General features: G+C 38.1%; 1 long non-coding RNA gene across 1 annotated transcript; it reads left to right on the forward strand.

Moving 5' to 3' along the window:
- Nucleotides 1-5,140: 5,140 nt before the first annotated feature.
- On the forward strand, nucleotides 5,141-16,267 carry LOC115656808. Its single transcript, XR_004001750.1, has 3 exons — nucleotides 5,141-5,239; nucleotides 13,328-13,334; nucleotides 16,257-16,267. It is a non-coding gene; the product is annotated as an uncharacterized LOC115656808 (long non-coding RNA).
- The last annotated feature ends 97 nt before the right edge of the window (nucleotides 16,268-16,364 follow it).

Below are 16,364 nucleotides of genomic sequence, written 5' to 3' on the forward strand. Positions count from 1 at the left end.
CCCCATAAATTACTATATAACAACTCAGGAGCCAGCTCATCAGGTAGTGTAAATTAGTATAGCTCCACTGAAGTTAACAGAGTTATGCCTACTTACACCAGCAGAGGAGCCAGATATTTTAAAAAACCCACACACAATTATTAAATATATACACATAAGTGACTGGCTGACTGACTGACTGACTAGAATTTTGGGTGGTTCTCCCAAATTTTCCCCTTATCTGGCACTGCCAAAATGTATGTAAGGCTTCTTCTATCCTCTGTGTTCATCTTCTCTTTTTTCCCCTCCTTTTCTTCCTCTCTGTTCCCATTTTCCCTTCCTTTTTTCTCTCCTAACTATCCCTTTCCATTTTGCTCTTCTGTGGAGAATGAGGGAGTTGTGTATTATTTGTATAATATTATATCACCTCAGTTTATCAGTTTGATATCATCCTGCCTTGCTGCGTAGAGTTAGATTCAAAGGAGCTGTTGGGGGAAAACAAACAGGAAACAAATCAATGTTAGAGATAAGGCTCCTTAAGAGGAAAATGAAGGAACTATTAATTGGAGAATGCCCCTGCCTTCCTCCAGCCGGGCTAGCAAGGTCTTCCCTTACCAGGTTTGATCAAAGTGGATACTAAACCACTGTTGTATCAGCAGTGCCTAGAGATGAGTCTCTGACAGATACCCAGAAAGGAAGTGAGGAGAAAATCATTTCTCCAACAAGCCCTTGCCTCACCTCTCCACTGCCCAACATATGGAGAGCGATGGATATTGGGACACCCCCACAACTAAGAGAGACAGGCCCTTACATCGCTGTTCCACATCCCAGGAAATGAGAATGGCTCCCACACAACTCAAGTTTGTTACCTCATCAACACAAATATGTATTCACTCAGCACTTTCACTTTTTAGTTTGTGTTGGTTTTTAGTTTGCACTGTGTGATTGTCAAAAAAAAGATTATTTACAACTCTATTTACTACTTGGTTGAAAAAAAAATCAAAAAATCCTTGCAAAAAGGTGCGTGCGCATGTGCACATGCACACACACATACACACTCACTTTTCAACAACCACCTAGTCTCAAAGTAGGAGCAAGATGCATTGCTGGCCCTGTGCCGCTGATCAGTTGCAATATTTAACAGAGGCAACCTTTCTGACTGTTCATAACATTTGTTCAGAAAGTCTCTCCATCTCCCACCCACCAGTGACATTCTCTCTCTTGCTGTTACAGATATTTTGCAAAATGCAGCAAGCAGCTATCAAGCAAAGCAGAGATTGCTCAGCAGCCTCCAGCCTGGTCATGAGGGACCATCACCTTTATTTCAGACTTTCATAGATTCATAGATTCTAGGGTCAGAAGGGACCAATATGATCATCAAGTCCGACCCCCTGCACAAAGGAGGCCACAGAACCCTAGCCATCCACTTCAATAACAAACCCCTAACCTATGCCTGAGTTATTGAAGTCTTCAAATTGTGGTCTGAAGACCTCAAGCTGCAGAGAATCCACCAGCAAGTGACCCATGCCCCACGCTGCAGGGGAAGGCGAAAAACCTCCAGGGCCTCTGCCAATCTGCCCTGGAGGAAAATTCCTTCCTGACCCCAAATATGGCGATCAGCTAAACCCTGAGCATGTGGGCAAGACTCACCAGCCAGCACTCAGGAAAGAATTCTCTGCAGTAACTCAGATCCCATCCCATCCAACATCCCATCACCAACCACTGGGCATACTTATCTGGCGATAATCAAAGATCAAATGCCAAAATTAGGCTCTCCCATCATACCATCCCTTCCATAAACTTATCAAGCTTAATCTTAAAGCCAGATATGTCTTTTGCCCCCACTACTCCCCTTGGAAGGCTGTTCCAGAACTTCACTCCTCTAATCGTTAGAAACCTTCGTCTAATTTCAAGTCTAAACTTCCTAGTGTCCAGTTTATACCCATTCGTTCTTGTATCTACATTGGTACTAAGCTTAAATAATTCCTCTCCCTCCCCAATATTAATCCCTCTGATATATTTATAAAGAGCAAGCATATCCCCCTTCAGCCTTCTTTTGACTAGACTAAACAAGCCAAGCTCTTTGAGTCTCCTTTCATATGACAGGTTTTCCATTCCTCGGATCATCCTAGTAGCCCGTCTCTGAACCTGTTCCACTTTGAATTCATCTTTCTTAAACATTGGAGACCAGAACTGCACACAGTATTCCAGGTAGGGTCTCACCGGCGCCTTATATAATGGTACTAACACCTTCTTATCTTCACCTCCTTATCTTTAAGTACATTCATTCTGCAGCTATTCAGGGAATAGTTAAACAGGTCCTTTCCCCTAGTCAAGTGTCCAGTAAACAGTTCCATAAGCCAGGGAAGCAGAGCATAAGCTGGGTCTCCCAGAATGACAGTAGGAATCACACCATTAATGTCCATAGTGATCCTGGGAACAAAAGTTCCTTATCTCACTGCAGAACACAGACCTGAGTTCCTAAAGATCCTGGCATCATGGAGCTTTCCAGCCCAGCCTACGTTGCTATTGGTGAACCTTCAATGGTGATCAACCAGGCGTCGCAGCATCATGAAAATATACCTCTTCTGTTGAAGAACTCATAGGCCTGGTGTGGGGACAAAGAACATGCACATGGGTCCCATCATTGACCCCAATAAAATTTTGGAATTCTAGCTATGAAATCCATCAATAATCTCCAAGATTCATGATCTGAGGCAACAGCACCTTCTTGATACTAAGGCACACCTCCATGACAACAGTCCAAACAGCTGATTCACCAACAACAAACTGGTTGGGCCTTGAGCAGTTGTAATCAGGGGTGGCAAGCTTCCAGATAGCATGAAAAGCTGTGGTCATTACAAGGGGAGCTCTTCTGTATTTGTTCTAACCCTGCATTTCCAGAGTGAGCTCTGCACTGATTTCTAGGAAAATGGCTTTTGTCATCCTGAGGTTCTGCTGCCAGCGCTGGTCATCTCAGTTCTGCATCACTATCCTATCCCCGCAGCCAGTCTTAATTGACTGAGCCCAGAAGCAGTCCTACACTGAATGAAGCTGCTCCAGAAAGTTCACGCACAAGTAACTGCTCAATTTCATCCTCCTCTTTCTTTATCTGTATCACTACAGCATGTCCATGGCTATCTCCCAAGGCATCTGAAGACATCTGGCTCCGTGAGCGCCAAAATATGTGCATCAGCCTGTTCACATTAACAAACATCAGGATTATGGTGCACAACATGTTTCCTCTATGCTTCCTGACAGCACTTTAAAAGTGGTGCTCGCTCACAAAAGAAAGACAAATGATGGGATACGAGGAGAGGAATCCTGCAAGTTTATCAGTTTGACCCTCGCCCCAAGTCCCAGAATTCCAGTAGTTATCCCACCGTGTCCTGCAAGAAAAATCCCAGAATGCATACACAGCCTAGCTGCAGAACAATGTACCATGGAATGTCTGCCCAGAATGCTGTGTGCTTATTTCAAGAGTGAAGCCATGTGTGGACACAGTGATTCAAAAGGGAAGCAGTTCAAGTCAGCATAACAAAAGTGTTGTTGCACATTTTTCAGAAGTTATTTCTGATTACATAAAGTGGAGAAAATGTAATCTGAAATAATTTTCAGGTGTAAGCAAGTCCTGAGACTAAATACTACTTCTTCAATGAGGCCTATTATTCACTGGTATTTGATGCTGTGATGTACTGTACTGCACAATTACATGCTTTAAAGCCTTAAAAAGTTGGGCTCCTAATTACTAGAGCTAGTTAGAAGTTTTTCCACCATTTTGACAAAACTTTTTTTTAAATATTACTAATTTTGGTGATATTTCATTACCAATATGGGGAAAACAGTATAAAACTGTCAGAATATCCCATTTAGACATTTTTGGATTAAAAGAAAAAATCAAGATTTTTTCACTTCAAAATTATATAAAAATCAAAAATAAAAATCAAAAATCAAAACAAAAGTAGTTTCTATTCTACTATTTTCCTCAGAATTACCCTCTCCCATCTACAGTTGAATTTGGGTGACATATCCAGATGAACAGTCCATTGATCAGAATGTTTAGATGCTCTGATGGCAGGGCATTTTCTGTGAATGGCCCTCACCTTTGTAACTACTTCTCTTATCGGTCTCACGGAGCACAGGCCCAGCCTGTTGAACTTCAGGGCCAAGTGTAAAGCCCTTTTTTATTTTAGCATTTCATATGGAGGTGAACACAGGGATTTTTTGATAGGTTCCACATTTATATTATATTTAGCATATAATTTCTGAGGTAAACTATATTTAGATAGCATCATGTAACTAGTTCTGGATTTTATTTTGTAAAGAGTATGTGTTCATCTAAAGACAGTTGGATGGGCATAATTTTAGATATTGAAAAAAATAGATTTCAGACCAGCCTTTGCAGAAGCAATAATATGTCCTCTTTACAGTACAGTATATCTATTCACACACCTAATGTAATCAAAATAAAATGATGGTTCCAAGTCTTAGTCTTCATGTTTGATACATCATGTCAATATTTTGCATTGGATAATGCAACATTCATTATACATGTCATCTCGTAGTTCATATGATGTACCTAAGCTTATGAGAAAATTAAAATTTTAAGAATAATTCTGTACCTTTCTTAGTAGGGAAAAAAGGTTGTGCCTGCTTCTTTTCAACTCCCCTGTGTAAGTCCATTGCCATCAGAGCTACTTAAATCAGCATAAAAGAGGAGAATTGGACTTGGGTTCATATTTAAATACCAGAGAGAAACATTCACTTTAAGGTAGGGTGACCAGACAGCAAGTGTGAAAAACTGGGACTGGGGATGGAGGGTAACAGAAGCCTATATAAGAAAAAGCCCCAAATATCAGGACTGTCCCTATAAAATTGGGACATCAGGTTACCCTACTTTAAGGCATTTGTGGCTGCAGGAAACAGGTATTTTAATGCACATCTCTGTTGCAAAATCTTTCAACAGCATGTGCACTGCTCTGTGATTGTCTGAATGTCATTTCCGTCTTTCTCTAAGCCACATTTGCTCCAAACCCTCAGACAGAAACACCTACAAGATCTCTATCAAGCATTCTTAAAACTACAATACCCACCAGCTGAAGCGAAGAAACAGATTGACAGAGCCAGAAGAATACCCAGAAGTCACCTACTCCAGGACAGGCCCAACAAAGAAAGTAACAGAATGCCACTAGCCGTCACCTTCAGCCCCCAACTAAAACCTCTCCAGTGCATCATCAAGGTTCTACAACCTATCCTGTGAGTGTGAGGAATAATCCTTCCGATCATCGGAAACAGGCCAGTCCTCACTTACAGACAGCCCCCCAACCTGAAGCAAATACTCACCAGCAACCACACACCACACAACAAAACTGCTAACCCAGGAACCTATTCTTGCAAAAAAGCCCGTTGCCAACTCTGTCCACATATCTATTCAGGGGACACCATCATAGGACCTAATCACATCAGCCACATCATCAGAGGCTCATTTACCTGCACATCTACCAATGTGATATATGCCATAAGTGCCAGCAATGCCCCTCTGCCATTGGCCAAACCTCTACACAAAAGAAGAAATGGACACAAATCAGACGTCAAGAATTATAACATTCAAAAACCAGTTGGAGAACATTTCAACCTCCCTGGTCACTCATTTACACACCTAAAAGTCGCAATTCTCCAACAAAAAAACCTGCAAAAACAGACTCCAACGAGAAAATGCAGAAATGGAATTAATTTGCAAACTGGAGACCATTAAATTAGGCTCAACTAAAGACTGGGAGTGGAATGGGTCATTACACAAAATAAAAACTATTTCCCTGTGCTAATTTTTCCCCTACTTTTACTCACACTTTCTTGTCAGCTGTTGGAAATGGACCATCCTGATTATCACTGCAAAAGCTTTTTTCTCCTGCTGATAAAAGCACATCTTAATTGATTACTCTTGTTATAGTTAGTATGGCAACACACATTTTTTTTCATATTCCCTGTGTATATATATCTTCCTACTGTATTTTCCACTGCATGCATCCGATGAAGTGGGTTTTAGCCCACAAAAGCTTATGCCCAAATAAATGTGTTAGTCTCTAAGGTGCCACAAGTACTCTTTGTTCTTTTTGCTGATACAGACTAACACGGCTACCACTCTGAAACATCTCTAACTTGAAATACCTACGTATATTTGCTTGTATATTGTAAGCATTATACTAAATTAGATAGGACTGTATTCATGCTATGATATTCTCTTAGGAAAACCTGGTAAAATTATGTTCCATTAGATTTGTAAAATACTACCCATTAAAGGCAGAAATAAAACTTATGCTCAAGAGTAACAAAGCAGAAAAGATTCTCCATCCTGCAACTGATATTAGTTTTGGTATGAAGGAGGTATTTTCCAGGCAAGCTGGTATTCTCTGATTTCAGCCCATGATTTTATCATGAGCTTTTAGTGTGTTATTTCTTGATGCCTTAAGTTTCATTCTGAAACCCCTTTTTTCTTGCTTTGATACTTTCAGAAAGTTTAAACTGCAAAACATTTTTAAAGATAACAGACAATAGTTCTGGGGTGGGGGGAACAGTTTATCTCTTGATTAACTTTCCTTATTTATATACGTCTATATTATGAAAGAAAACAAAAACACTAATCAATGTCCTTTACTCTGCTGCTGAATTCATTGTTCTGATTCCTTGATGCTCTGGCAAACTATCAAGTATGCCATGGGAGAATTTTAAAAGTGAAGCACTCATTTTGAAGTCACACATATATACACAGAGCTTCAATTTAAACCATTACTGCATACCATATCTTTTCTTTTATAATAATCCATTAAATGCTTTCAAGTATGGAGAAGGAATACCAACCTGTAGATCCGAATGGAGCCCAGGTGACCTATAAAATACATACTGCCTCACTGCCTGAGTTGTTACAGCTCTCATCTCTAATGGATGGTATTGTTATTTTACCATCCAACCAGCTACATACATCAATTATACATTCTTCTGTATCATGAATCAGCTTCCTAAGGATTCCTATCTTTTTGCTGTAAAGTGTGTGGTTTTTTTCTTAACCTGTGATCAAAATAAAAGGTTCATATAAAAAAATTATGCTTTTCCATTAAGTGTGTTAATTGGAAAAAACCCTCCCCTGAAAAAACACAGAATATAGATTTTCCAACTATTTCAACCTATGCAGATTGACTGTATATAATTTCTTTATTACACTAAATGTATCAGGCAGGACTTTGTGTTGTAGGTCAGCATTTTTTCTTTTGTTACATTGATGACTGGCAGCACAGTTATAATTAAATGTCTGTTGCCTTCTCCATTTTATGATGCTTGTAATTCAGCCATCTTAATTGGATTTATCTTGATATATAAATTGACAGTTCAGATGCAAACTTTTTTCTGGGAAAACAATAAATCCCAAACGTAACATGGATTATCTCAACTATGGTCTGGAGGGGTCATTTTTTTTGATGATGATGATGATTTTAGACTATTTTATTTAAAGTAGTCTAAGAATGATTTTGCTTTAAAAATGTTGCAGAAATTGTTGCTTTAAAAAAAACCACAACACAACCAAGTGAGAGCAAAATTATGTCATTTCAAAAGGAGGCTAAGCCTACAGTGCAATTAAAATATAAATAGTTCCTGAACAGAATTATCTATTGACTAAATACATGAGTGAATGAACCATAGTTCTGTTGAGATGATGCAGTGCCACATCTAAGGGATTCTTAGACATACAGAATATTTGTTAATGAAAAGTTAAAGCAGAGGATTTAAATACAGGAGTGGGAAAATTCCCATGTAAAGTTCCCATTTGCACATATAGAGTATAATTAGGGAGAAATGAAATGGTTTACTAGAAAAAGCAGCAGATATCTTTGTCCATCCTTCAAATCATATTAGAAACATTTTAAAATTTAAGACCAAGTCAGCTGAGAACCTTATGGTAGGGTGATTCCAGTCTATCAACACAGCTACTTTCTGGGGTTCTTTAGCTGCATTAAGGGTCCAATTCTGATCTCTCTCAAACCAGTATAACTCAGAAGTAATGCCATTTAATTCAACTGAGTTACACCACTGTAGGACCAGAATTAGTCTATTAGTGTCCAAAAGACATACTGTAAGTATGCATATAAGAATGCAGTATGAAATCATGAAAAGTGAAAAACTACTACTGAACAATGCGCATGTAATTTGATGAGTGATAAGAGATGCACCCTCAAATAGTTCAAAACATGTATCATTTTATATATGGCGTGATCACAAACCATATGCTGTAAAGAAATATTTACTCCAATATATACATGCCAGAGAGAAGGTATGGCTGACATGGTCCACTTCAATGAAAGTGTGCTCACACTTCTGTGTTTATAATAACAACCTGAACTTTGCACTGATCCAGCAGAATCCTATGTTTTTAAATTCCGTTTCCTCCACTTTTTGCAAAGTCTCTCTTCACTGGTCATGCATGCAAAAAGTGTTGTGTTTTGTCAGTTGCAACATTAGGTCCCACTCCTGCCAACACTTGCACCAAGCAAAGTTCAAGAAAGTAAATCAGTCTACTCAAAATAATAAGTAGAGCTGGGCAAATAATGGATTTTTCAGTTCATGGGCAATTCCAATCAAATGGGTCAAACAAAATGTTTTAATTTTGAGCAGTTAACATTTTTTAATGATTTCAAAATAATTAAAGGAAATTGCAAAAGAAAAATTGTTTTGAATTAAAACTTCTAAATGGTTCATTTTGAAACAGTCAAAATGAGGTGTTTTGATTTTTTTCCTGAATTTTAATTTGATTTTATTTTTAAATGAACAATTTGGCAAAAGTATCACAAATTTGCAAAATGTTTCAGACTCACCAAATTTGCATTTTTCATCAAAAAAGTTTCAGCTGAAAGTTTTGCCCTGTTTTATTAATAAGTGCAACAAGATACTCACTGAGACTTGCTCTACACTAAATAACTTAAGAATCCAGGATGTTGCAAACATGTCCACTCATTGACAAACAAAATTATTCTAATATGCCAATAACAGCCCATTGATTAGTGATTCCACATACACACTTCCTCCACTCCAATCTGACCTGATAACTATTGACAGTCCTCCCATCTTTAGGCAGTTTTATCTAGCCTTCTGGAATGCTCTAATTCTCAGACATCTCTGCACCTTTTCAAAGTTGCAAAGCTAGTGAGTGTCCCAATTCTGGTCTCTCTCACTGCACTCTCAGGTATCACACCTTGTGCCTTTATCTATCCTGGAGTGGAATTATGCAAATTCTCCCACACTTAGACTGGGCTCTGAGCTACAGTACCCTATGTATCAACTGTGCTCACCCTGTGGGTCCAGCTAAGCTCAGATGCTTGTGGTTCCTCCCTTTGGGGACCTGGGACAAGTGCTGTATGGTGATTAGAAGCCTGCAAACAAAGTATTGTTTATTTCATCAGTAGGAACAAAGCGTTAAAAGGGATATTAAAATAAACAGTCTACATGTCTATCTTATGTACATGCTTTCTGTCTCTGGATAGTAAGCTAGGCAGGCTTAACTTCTTCAATCACCCTAGAAAGTCCCTGTCTCAGGCTGGTTTCTCTGAACAACTATTCTTTTCAAACAGCCAGAGTTCTTTTGTTTTTCTACATTCCCAGCTTTGGCCCTTCTGGACTAAAATTAGTTTTGAAAGTTGGGGGGTGGGGAAGGAGGTAAAAGCTCTCCTCTAAGCACACTGCCTCAGAGATCCCGTCACTGCAGCCCGTCCAGACCTGCCAGCCTCACACCACACTCTTCAAAGCTAACTGTTCTGGTATTGTCCTTTAACATCTCTCAAGTGTTCACTAAGAAATGGCTTATCTTGAACCATTCGTTTCCCTTCCTCCTTGTTTTTCCTTATAATCCCTATTTAACTAAGCCAATATATTCATACAGTAAATATAGCAATATTCATAAATTATTGCAGAGCAGGTCCAAATCCTGGGTGGCCATCTGGGCCATGGCTCAACCACCTTTTTCCAGGCCAAAGCACTGCACCCCATATGCCAGGTTGCAATGCCATTCACTCAGATTTGGCCTGACTGCCCTCTATCATGATAGGAGGTGGCCAGGCCAAATTCAAACCAGTGGCTTTGAAACAACACAGAGTCTGAGCGCCACTCAGGTTTGTGGCAGGTCACAATGTCACTCAGATTTGGAAGGAGTGGGTATAGCGGTCCGTTGGCCAGGGGTCAGGCTACTGGTTGGGAGGGGGGAGTCACCTGAGAGGGGAAAGGGTCATGTAGGCAGGGGGGAACCTAGGACACAATGCAGCCCCTGCTGAACATACACTCTCTCTCCAGAAAAGTGTTATCTTCACAAGCTCGCGGAAAGAAAGGAAAGGGAGATCCCACCTACTTAATGATGAGAGCTCCATTCTCAGGTATGTCACAAACATACCTGCCTCCAGCTCCTTACTGAAACTGATGTATCTGCCTACTCCTTTCCCTCTCTATTCTTTTTGGTCTACTGTACCAAGTCACAAGGTTCTCTAAACAGCTTAAATAATGCAGTTAGCTAAATGGCTGAACAATTTAAAGTACGGTGAAATGCATTTGTTGTGAAATTTCTTGTTTTAAGCATATAGCATAGGTGCATCTTCTTTAAAGTTTAGTCCTATGAGCAGAGTTAGAGATGGAACGGCAGCCGTAATTCTGAATTTCCTTGTTTCGGTTGGTTACAGTTAGATCCTTTAAAGTCAGTGAATCAGATCTACATAGCTTACTCCCATTCAATTATTTGAAAATTGTGGGGTTAATTTTATTTTTAACATAGATTTTTAGATTGTTTGGGGGTTGATGTATTTTTTAGGGTTAACTCTATTATAAATAAGTCCGTATACATGCAAATGCTGTTTCTGTAGATATAATTTCATAAAGCAAAACCATCCACACTATCTTTAGCAGTGAAATTCAACTGGCAAGTGTGACAAGCAAAGAAAAATGAATGCAGTTAACTTCAGCCATCCTTGCTCATCTGAAAGCTTATGTCAATTTCTAAATAAGCTTTTCATTTTTCTGTTCAGTCTGCTGATCTTTGTTGATTTACAGCATGAATAAGCATGGCACATTGCAACTTGTATAGTATATTTTCCTAAATAATAAAACATTTATTGCAGACCCATCAAGCTTACTAGTGGCTTTGAATTATTATAGCAATGAAATGTCACGTTAACAACTCATTTACATTGTTGCAGAAGACTCTACGTTAACATTGTAAGTAATTTAGTTCTATCTAAGAAAGAGAGCTTCCAAAAATATATCCAATGCTGATAATAAATTATAATCTGACACCATTTACTCTAATCATTCTTTTCTCCCACGTTGGGTAATTTCCACTCAATACCCACCAAATCAGAGCTAATGCAGGAAATGGGATGCCTTTAAAAGATATATCACTGCTAGTAGGCTAGGATACCAACTAGCAGGGTCATTATCATCTAGCCCCTGGGATTCCACCAGTAAACCACCAAGTTTTGGGACATGTGTTTGATGTAAGAGGAAAGAGGGCTATTAGAGAAGAGACAGAAGAGTATCTCCTTAAGAAGCAGATAGCATTTTTTGTCTGGAGGGAATATGATATATGAGGGTGGGTAAGAGAAGGACGGTCATATGAAAGGAAAGGGTACATTGTGAGGAGTTGGGAAGGTTTTATTGTTATGGGAAGTATAGTGTTTATTGACCTGAGGCTGTAGCTATTTTTACTGGCTCAGTTCAGTGAGGTGAGTAGTGATATATTTGAGATACTGAAGGTCTGATTGTGTAACATATGGAGACAGGGGATACTACAGGTGCAGTTAATTTTCTGTCTCTGTAATAGTGTGCACTCACCTCTCTCAAGCGCCCCCTGGGCTGAGTGCATGTGCCTGCACTTCTGCGCCAACGTAGTGGTGAATCCCCCAGCCAAGTCACACAGTCTGTATGTGAGATAAAAATCAACCCCCTTCCAGGATATAAATTCAACAGGAGAGCCTATCTCAGCACATCTGTAAGGTCCCTTTATCTGCAGCCCAAGCCAAACTCAGCAATTTTTCAGTCCCAAAGCCAAGACCCTGGCCAACTGTGTGTGTTTTATCCCTGTGTAGACATCGCCTTAGTTTCCTGTATAGCCTCTTGAGATTAACCATATTCTTTCGAAATCTTTCTTGTTTGACTTCTGTTCCAACCCAACCCACTCCAATTGCTCAAATTCTAAACCAATAGTGCGCAAACTTTAGCTCAACCTAAAGATGCCAGAACTTGAATCCTACCTAAACGAACTCAGTATCACAATTGCCAGAGGTTAAAATGTCTCAGGCATGCATGTTACCTCCGTCAACATGTGTTTATATATCACAATAACAAACAGCCTCTGTAAGTGGTAGCACATAGGTAGTGAAGTAGAAGCAGTACAATAAAAACTGATAATAGTGTCCCATTTGTTAGAGAAATATACCACATTCTAGATTATATTATCATTACAGTAAAACCTGCCTTACAGACCACCTGTCATGACTGACTACTTGCAGAGGCCACAAAACACCACTGCTCTCTGGTGTGCAAACCTCTGAAGAGAGAGCACCTCTTACCAGCGATCACTTCTCCTAAGCCCCAGAGTGGTCACTCTTGGCAGGTTCTACTGTACTCTGAAAATTGTATAGTTGAAAAACTACAACTACCACCTAGTGACATCTAAAGGGTTAATCTGGCCTAATTTCAATGCTCCTTCCATGTGAATACTCTCCTGCTTAATTTCAAATTACCCTGTTCAAAAAATTACTTGAACAGTAAGGCACAAATAAGTGAGCATTGTTGTTTGCTGGTTGACTAGATAAGCAGTTAAACATCTAGAGGTGAAGTGGAGGATAATTAACATACTAGCCCTCTCAATTATCATACAATGCCCACTTCTCAGGGAATTAGAGCTATTATGATCCGCTCGGATGAATAAATAAGTATTTTAGCCCTCAAAGGGTAATGCAATAGTCTTGAAAATCTTTTTATGAGAGTGTGGCTTTATCAGTTATATTTACAATATAAACCCTGGTTGTGTATAAGAGGATAAAGATTGCTGACGAGTTTGTATTTTTAATTTCTGTTCTCATATTACTATGCTGCACTTCTCCGACACTCCTACCCTAAATGTTGTTTATCAAACCAAAGGAAAAAAAGACTTGTTTTTGGCAGTTTACTCCTTTTCTAAAATATTATCAGCAAAAAATAATATTTACCTAAAGATATAAATAGCAAATACAGTTGCACAAATTCTGCATTAATTGTTTCCCAATATAATGAACACTGTGAAAGTAATGTCTTAATGATACTCAGCAACACTCAAGAGTCCCTCAGTTGAAAAATTCCTGGGTAACTCAAGCACAGCTTCACAGAGACAGAAAGATGGAAAGAGGATATTTCTTTGTGTACTGAATTTCATACAATCTAGTAGGGCATTTGTTTGTATTCAGTGTTTACAGAAAATGTTCTTTCTAGGACATTTTGACCCAAATTCTTTGAATCTTTATCAACAGTCACTGATTTCCTTTTCAGCTGCCAAGTTTCTGAGTTTCATAGTCATCTTCCCAGCAGACAGAACAAAACTAACTATATGATCATTTTAAAGAAGCATGACTACAAAAGAAAGCTTTAGAGGACCCAAACAGTAGACCATATGTGAAATCAAATGGGCAAGCCATTAGCATCAGCTGTGAACATATTGTACCAACTGGGAAAGAAAATAAAACATTCAACAACCAACTGTTATAAATCTGTAAATAGTCAAGCTTATTTCTATTGGTTCCAAAAATACGTGAATAGGGCTACTCATCAGGGCCTCATTGCCCTGTTCATAGGTAACGTGACATATTTGTTTCTAAAAAACCTGAAGAGTTGGAGAGACTTGGTACAAAAGTCAGTTTTTGTATGTTAAAAGACTCTTGGGATTTTTGAAACTGTATCCAAAGATTACAAAGCAAGGAGAATGAAACACTGAATTATTTTGATGCAATTTTTCTATATAAAAATGCACACCACAAAAAATTCCCCATTGCACATGATGCAAAAAAACCGGCAGAGAATATTAGAAAATTTGTAGCGAGCACAAACTACAGAGAATCTGTTCTGTAGCTGGCAAGTATACTCCTGCCTACTAGTTGCTTCATATTTAATATTGCATGTTGTGAACAGATGGATAGAATGTCAATAAGGCTTTCTATATCATCAGTGGTAATGAAATACTGGAGTTTGAATGCTTAATAGCAGAGAAAAGAAAAATCCTGGAACAAATTTGTCAATGTCCTATATGCAATACTTTAGCAGTGCTTATTTCTTCTCATTGGATCTTCTGTAGCTGAGTGCCAAAATAAAAAAATGTATGACACCTTTTCATCCCCCCACAAAAAGTTAAGAGCAAATACCCTGAGTCAGTCAACTTGACTAGTAAGTAGTAGAGCAACATCATTCCTCCTTTCTCTTTTTTCCATTTATCAGTGCAAGAGGAGCTAAGGCAAAGTCAATAGCAAACCGTGCAGTTCCAATCTGATTCAGAAACCTGGTTGTGAATCATCTTTTAAAAAAAAAATACAAAAATAAATGCATCTCATTTTAATTATGTGGAATAAGGAATAAATATTGTTAATGAAATCTGTAGAGGGTACAAAAATGGAAAGGTGTTGCAAACATTGCTAAAGAAAAAATATATATGGGAGCCTCAAGAGATTAGACACAGACAAAAGAATCAAAGTTAGAGCCTTCTTGAAAAAATGTCAGCTAAAGTTTGTGGGGAAAATAATCTGAAATAGTCAACAGGGAGAAAAAACCTTGGAAACAGCAATTCTGAAAGAGATCTAGAAATAAGAAAGTGCAGAAAATTAGGTGAGTTTTCATTGTAGTATGGATCCAACAGAAAATGCAATATATGACAGCATGTGCAAAAGACATCATGTCACTTAGCAGGGAGAGAATATTTCTTCTCTATACACCTCTGCTGTGACCCCATCTGGAATCAAGGCTTGAAAAATCCAATTGCCAGTGTTGGGGGAGATCCACAAAAGTGCTTTTAATAACATTATTATAAACTTAATATAGTCAAGTCATTACAAAAGTGTTTGCATCTTTACTGAATATTAAGGCACAACTTCAAAAATGTTACCTCCAAGATGCTTGGAAATATAACAATACACGTTTAGCTAGTTATGTTACAATATGTGCAAATTATATAAAAAAAAATCCAGAAGGGTTCTGCTTCTATCTCCCAATGACAAGCAAACATTAAGACAGTCCATGTAAGCCAGTCATGTTTTAACTGTAAAAAGGAATGCAATATATATTATTAAAGCCATCAGTCTAGGTTATAAAGTGGGCCTATGCTTAACTGTACCATGCTTTTCTTTTCAAAGACAAGTCTGAGTTTAAACCCACATAATTAATTTGAGAAATATCCTTATTGAAACTGATTTCTTTTGTAAACACACAAGTCTTCATTCTTTAAACTGGGAGAACATTTATGATGGGAAATATTTTGCAGAAGATATTGCTTTCTTCCAATTCATGTTTCCACTTATAAGTGAAAACCTTTGTTATTTTTCAAATGCTTAAGATGGTATAAGCTTTTTTTAAACTATATATTTGCAAATATTTTGTTATATAAGATGCAAGCCTTCATATAATAACTGCCTGATATCATTGTTATATGAACAGTAAGATATTTTGATGAATAGCAAGGCCATTTGATGCTAAACTAATTACTAACATAGAAAGCCCTTTTATTATAGAATATTTATATTTATAAAAGTTAACGACTTTTAGTTATTTCAGCTAAAAAAGTTGTTTGATTTTAAAAGACTTTTCAGAGCTAAAACTTGTGTATAAAGAAGAAGTGTTTGGACTTTTGAAAACAGAATTTCATTTCCTGTCAAACTAATAAAATTGAAAGAATATCTCAGAAAACAGACAACTTTTAAAGTTAGTTTTAACTCCCATTTAATTATCTGGATCATTCCTGCCACAAGAAGAACAAAGGCAATTAAAGCAATATTGAATATTCATTAAACAGACTGTATATTCAGGAGCTGAAAGCATCACCAAAGCCAACCAGAGTGACAACAACCAATTTGAATCAAAATAAGCCTGAAAGAGATATTTTCTCCTATAATTTCAAGAAAATAGGAAGAATATAAAAGACTCTGAAGTGAGCACCCTACACATACACCTTCTTCTACTCTGCGTAGATAGTAAGCACTCCACGACTCATCCGGTCCATCTCTACACGCAAGCTGCCACAGATAGATAAGACAAATAGACAAGACTCAAGAAAAAAACAACCCAAGGAAAACCTACTCACAATTTCAGCATGGATTCCTGAAAGAAAGTCAGCTAAACAC

Source organism: Gopherus evgoodei, chromosome 8 (assembly GCF_007399415.2).
Source record: "Gopherus evgoodei ecotype Sinaloan lineage chromosome 8, rGopEvg1_v1.p, whole genome shotgun sequence".
Taxonomy (NCBI): Eukaryota; Metazoa; Chordata; order Testudines; family Testudinidae; genus Gopherus; species Gopherus evgoodei.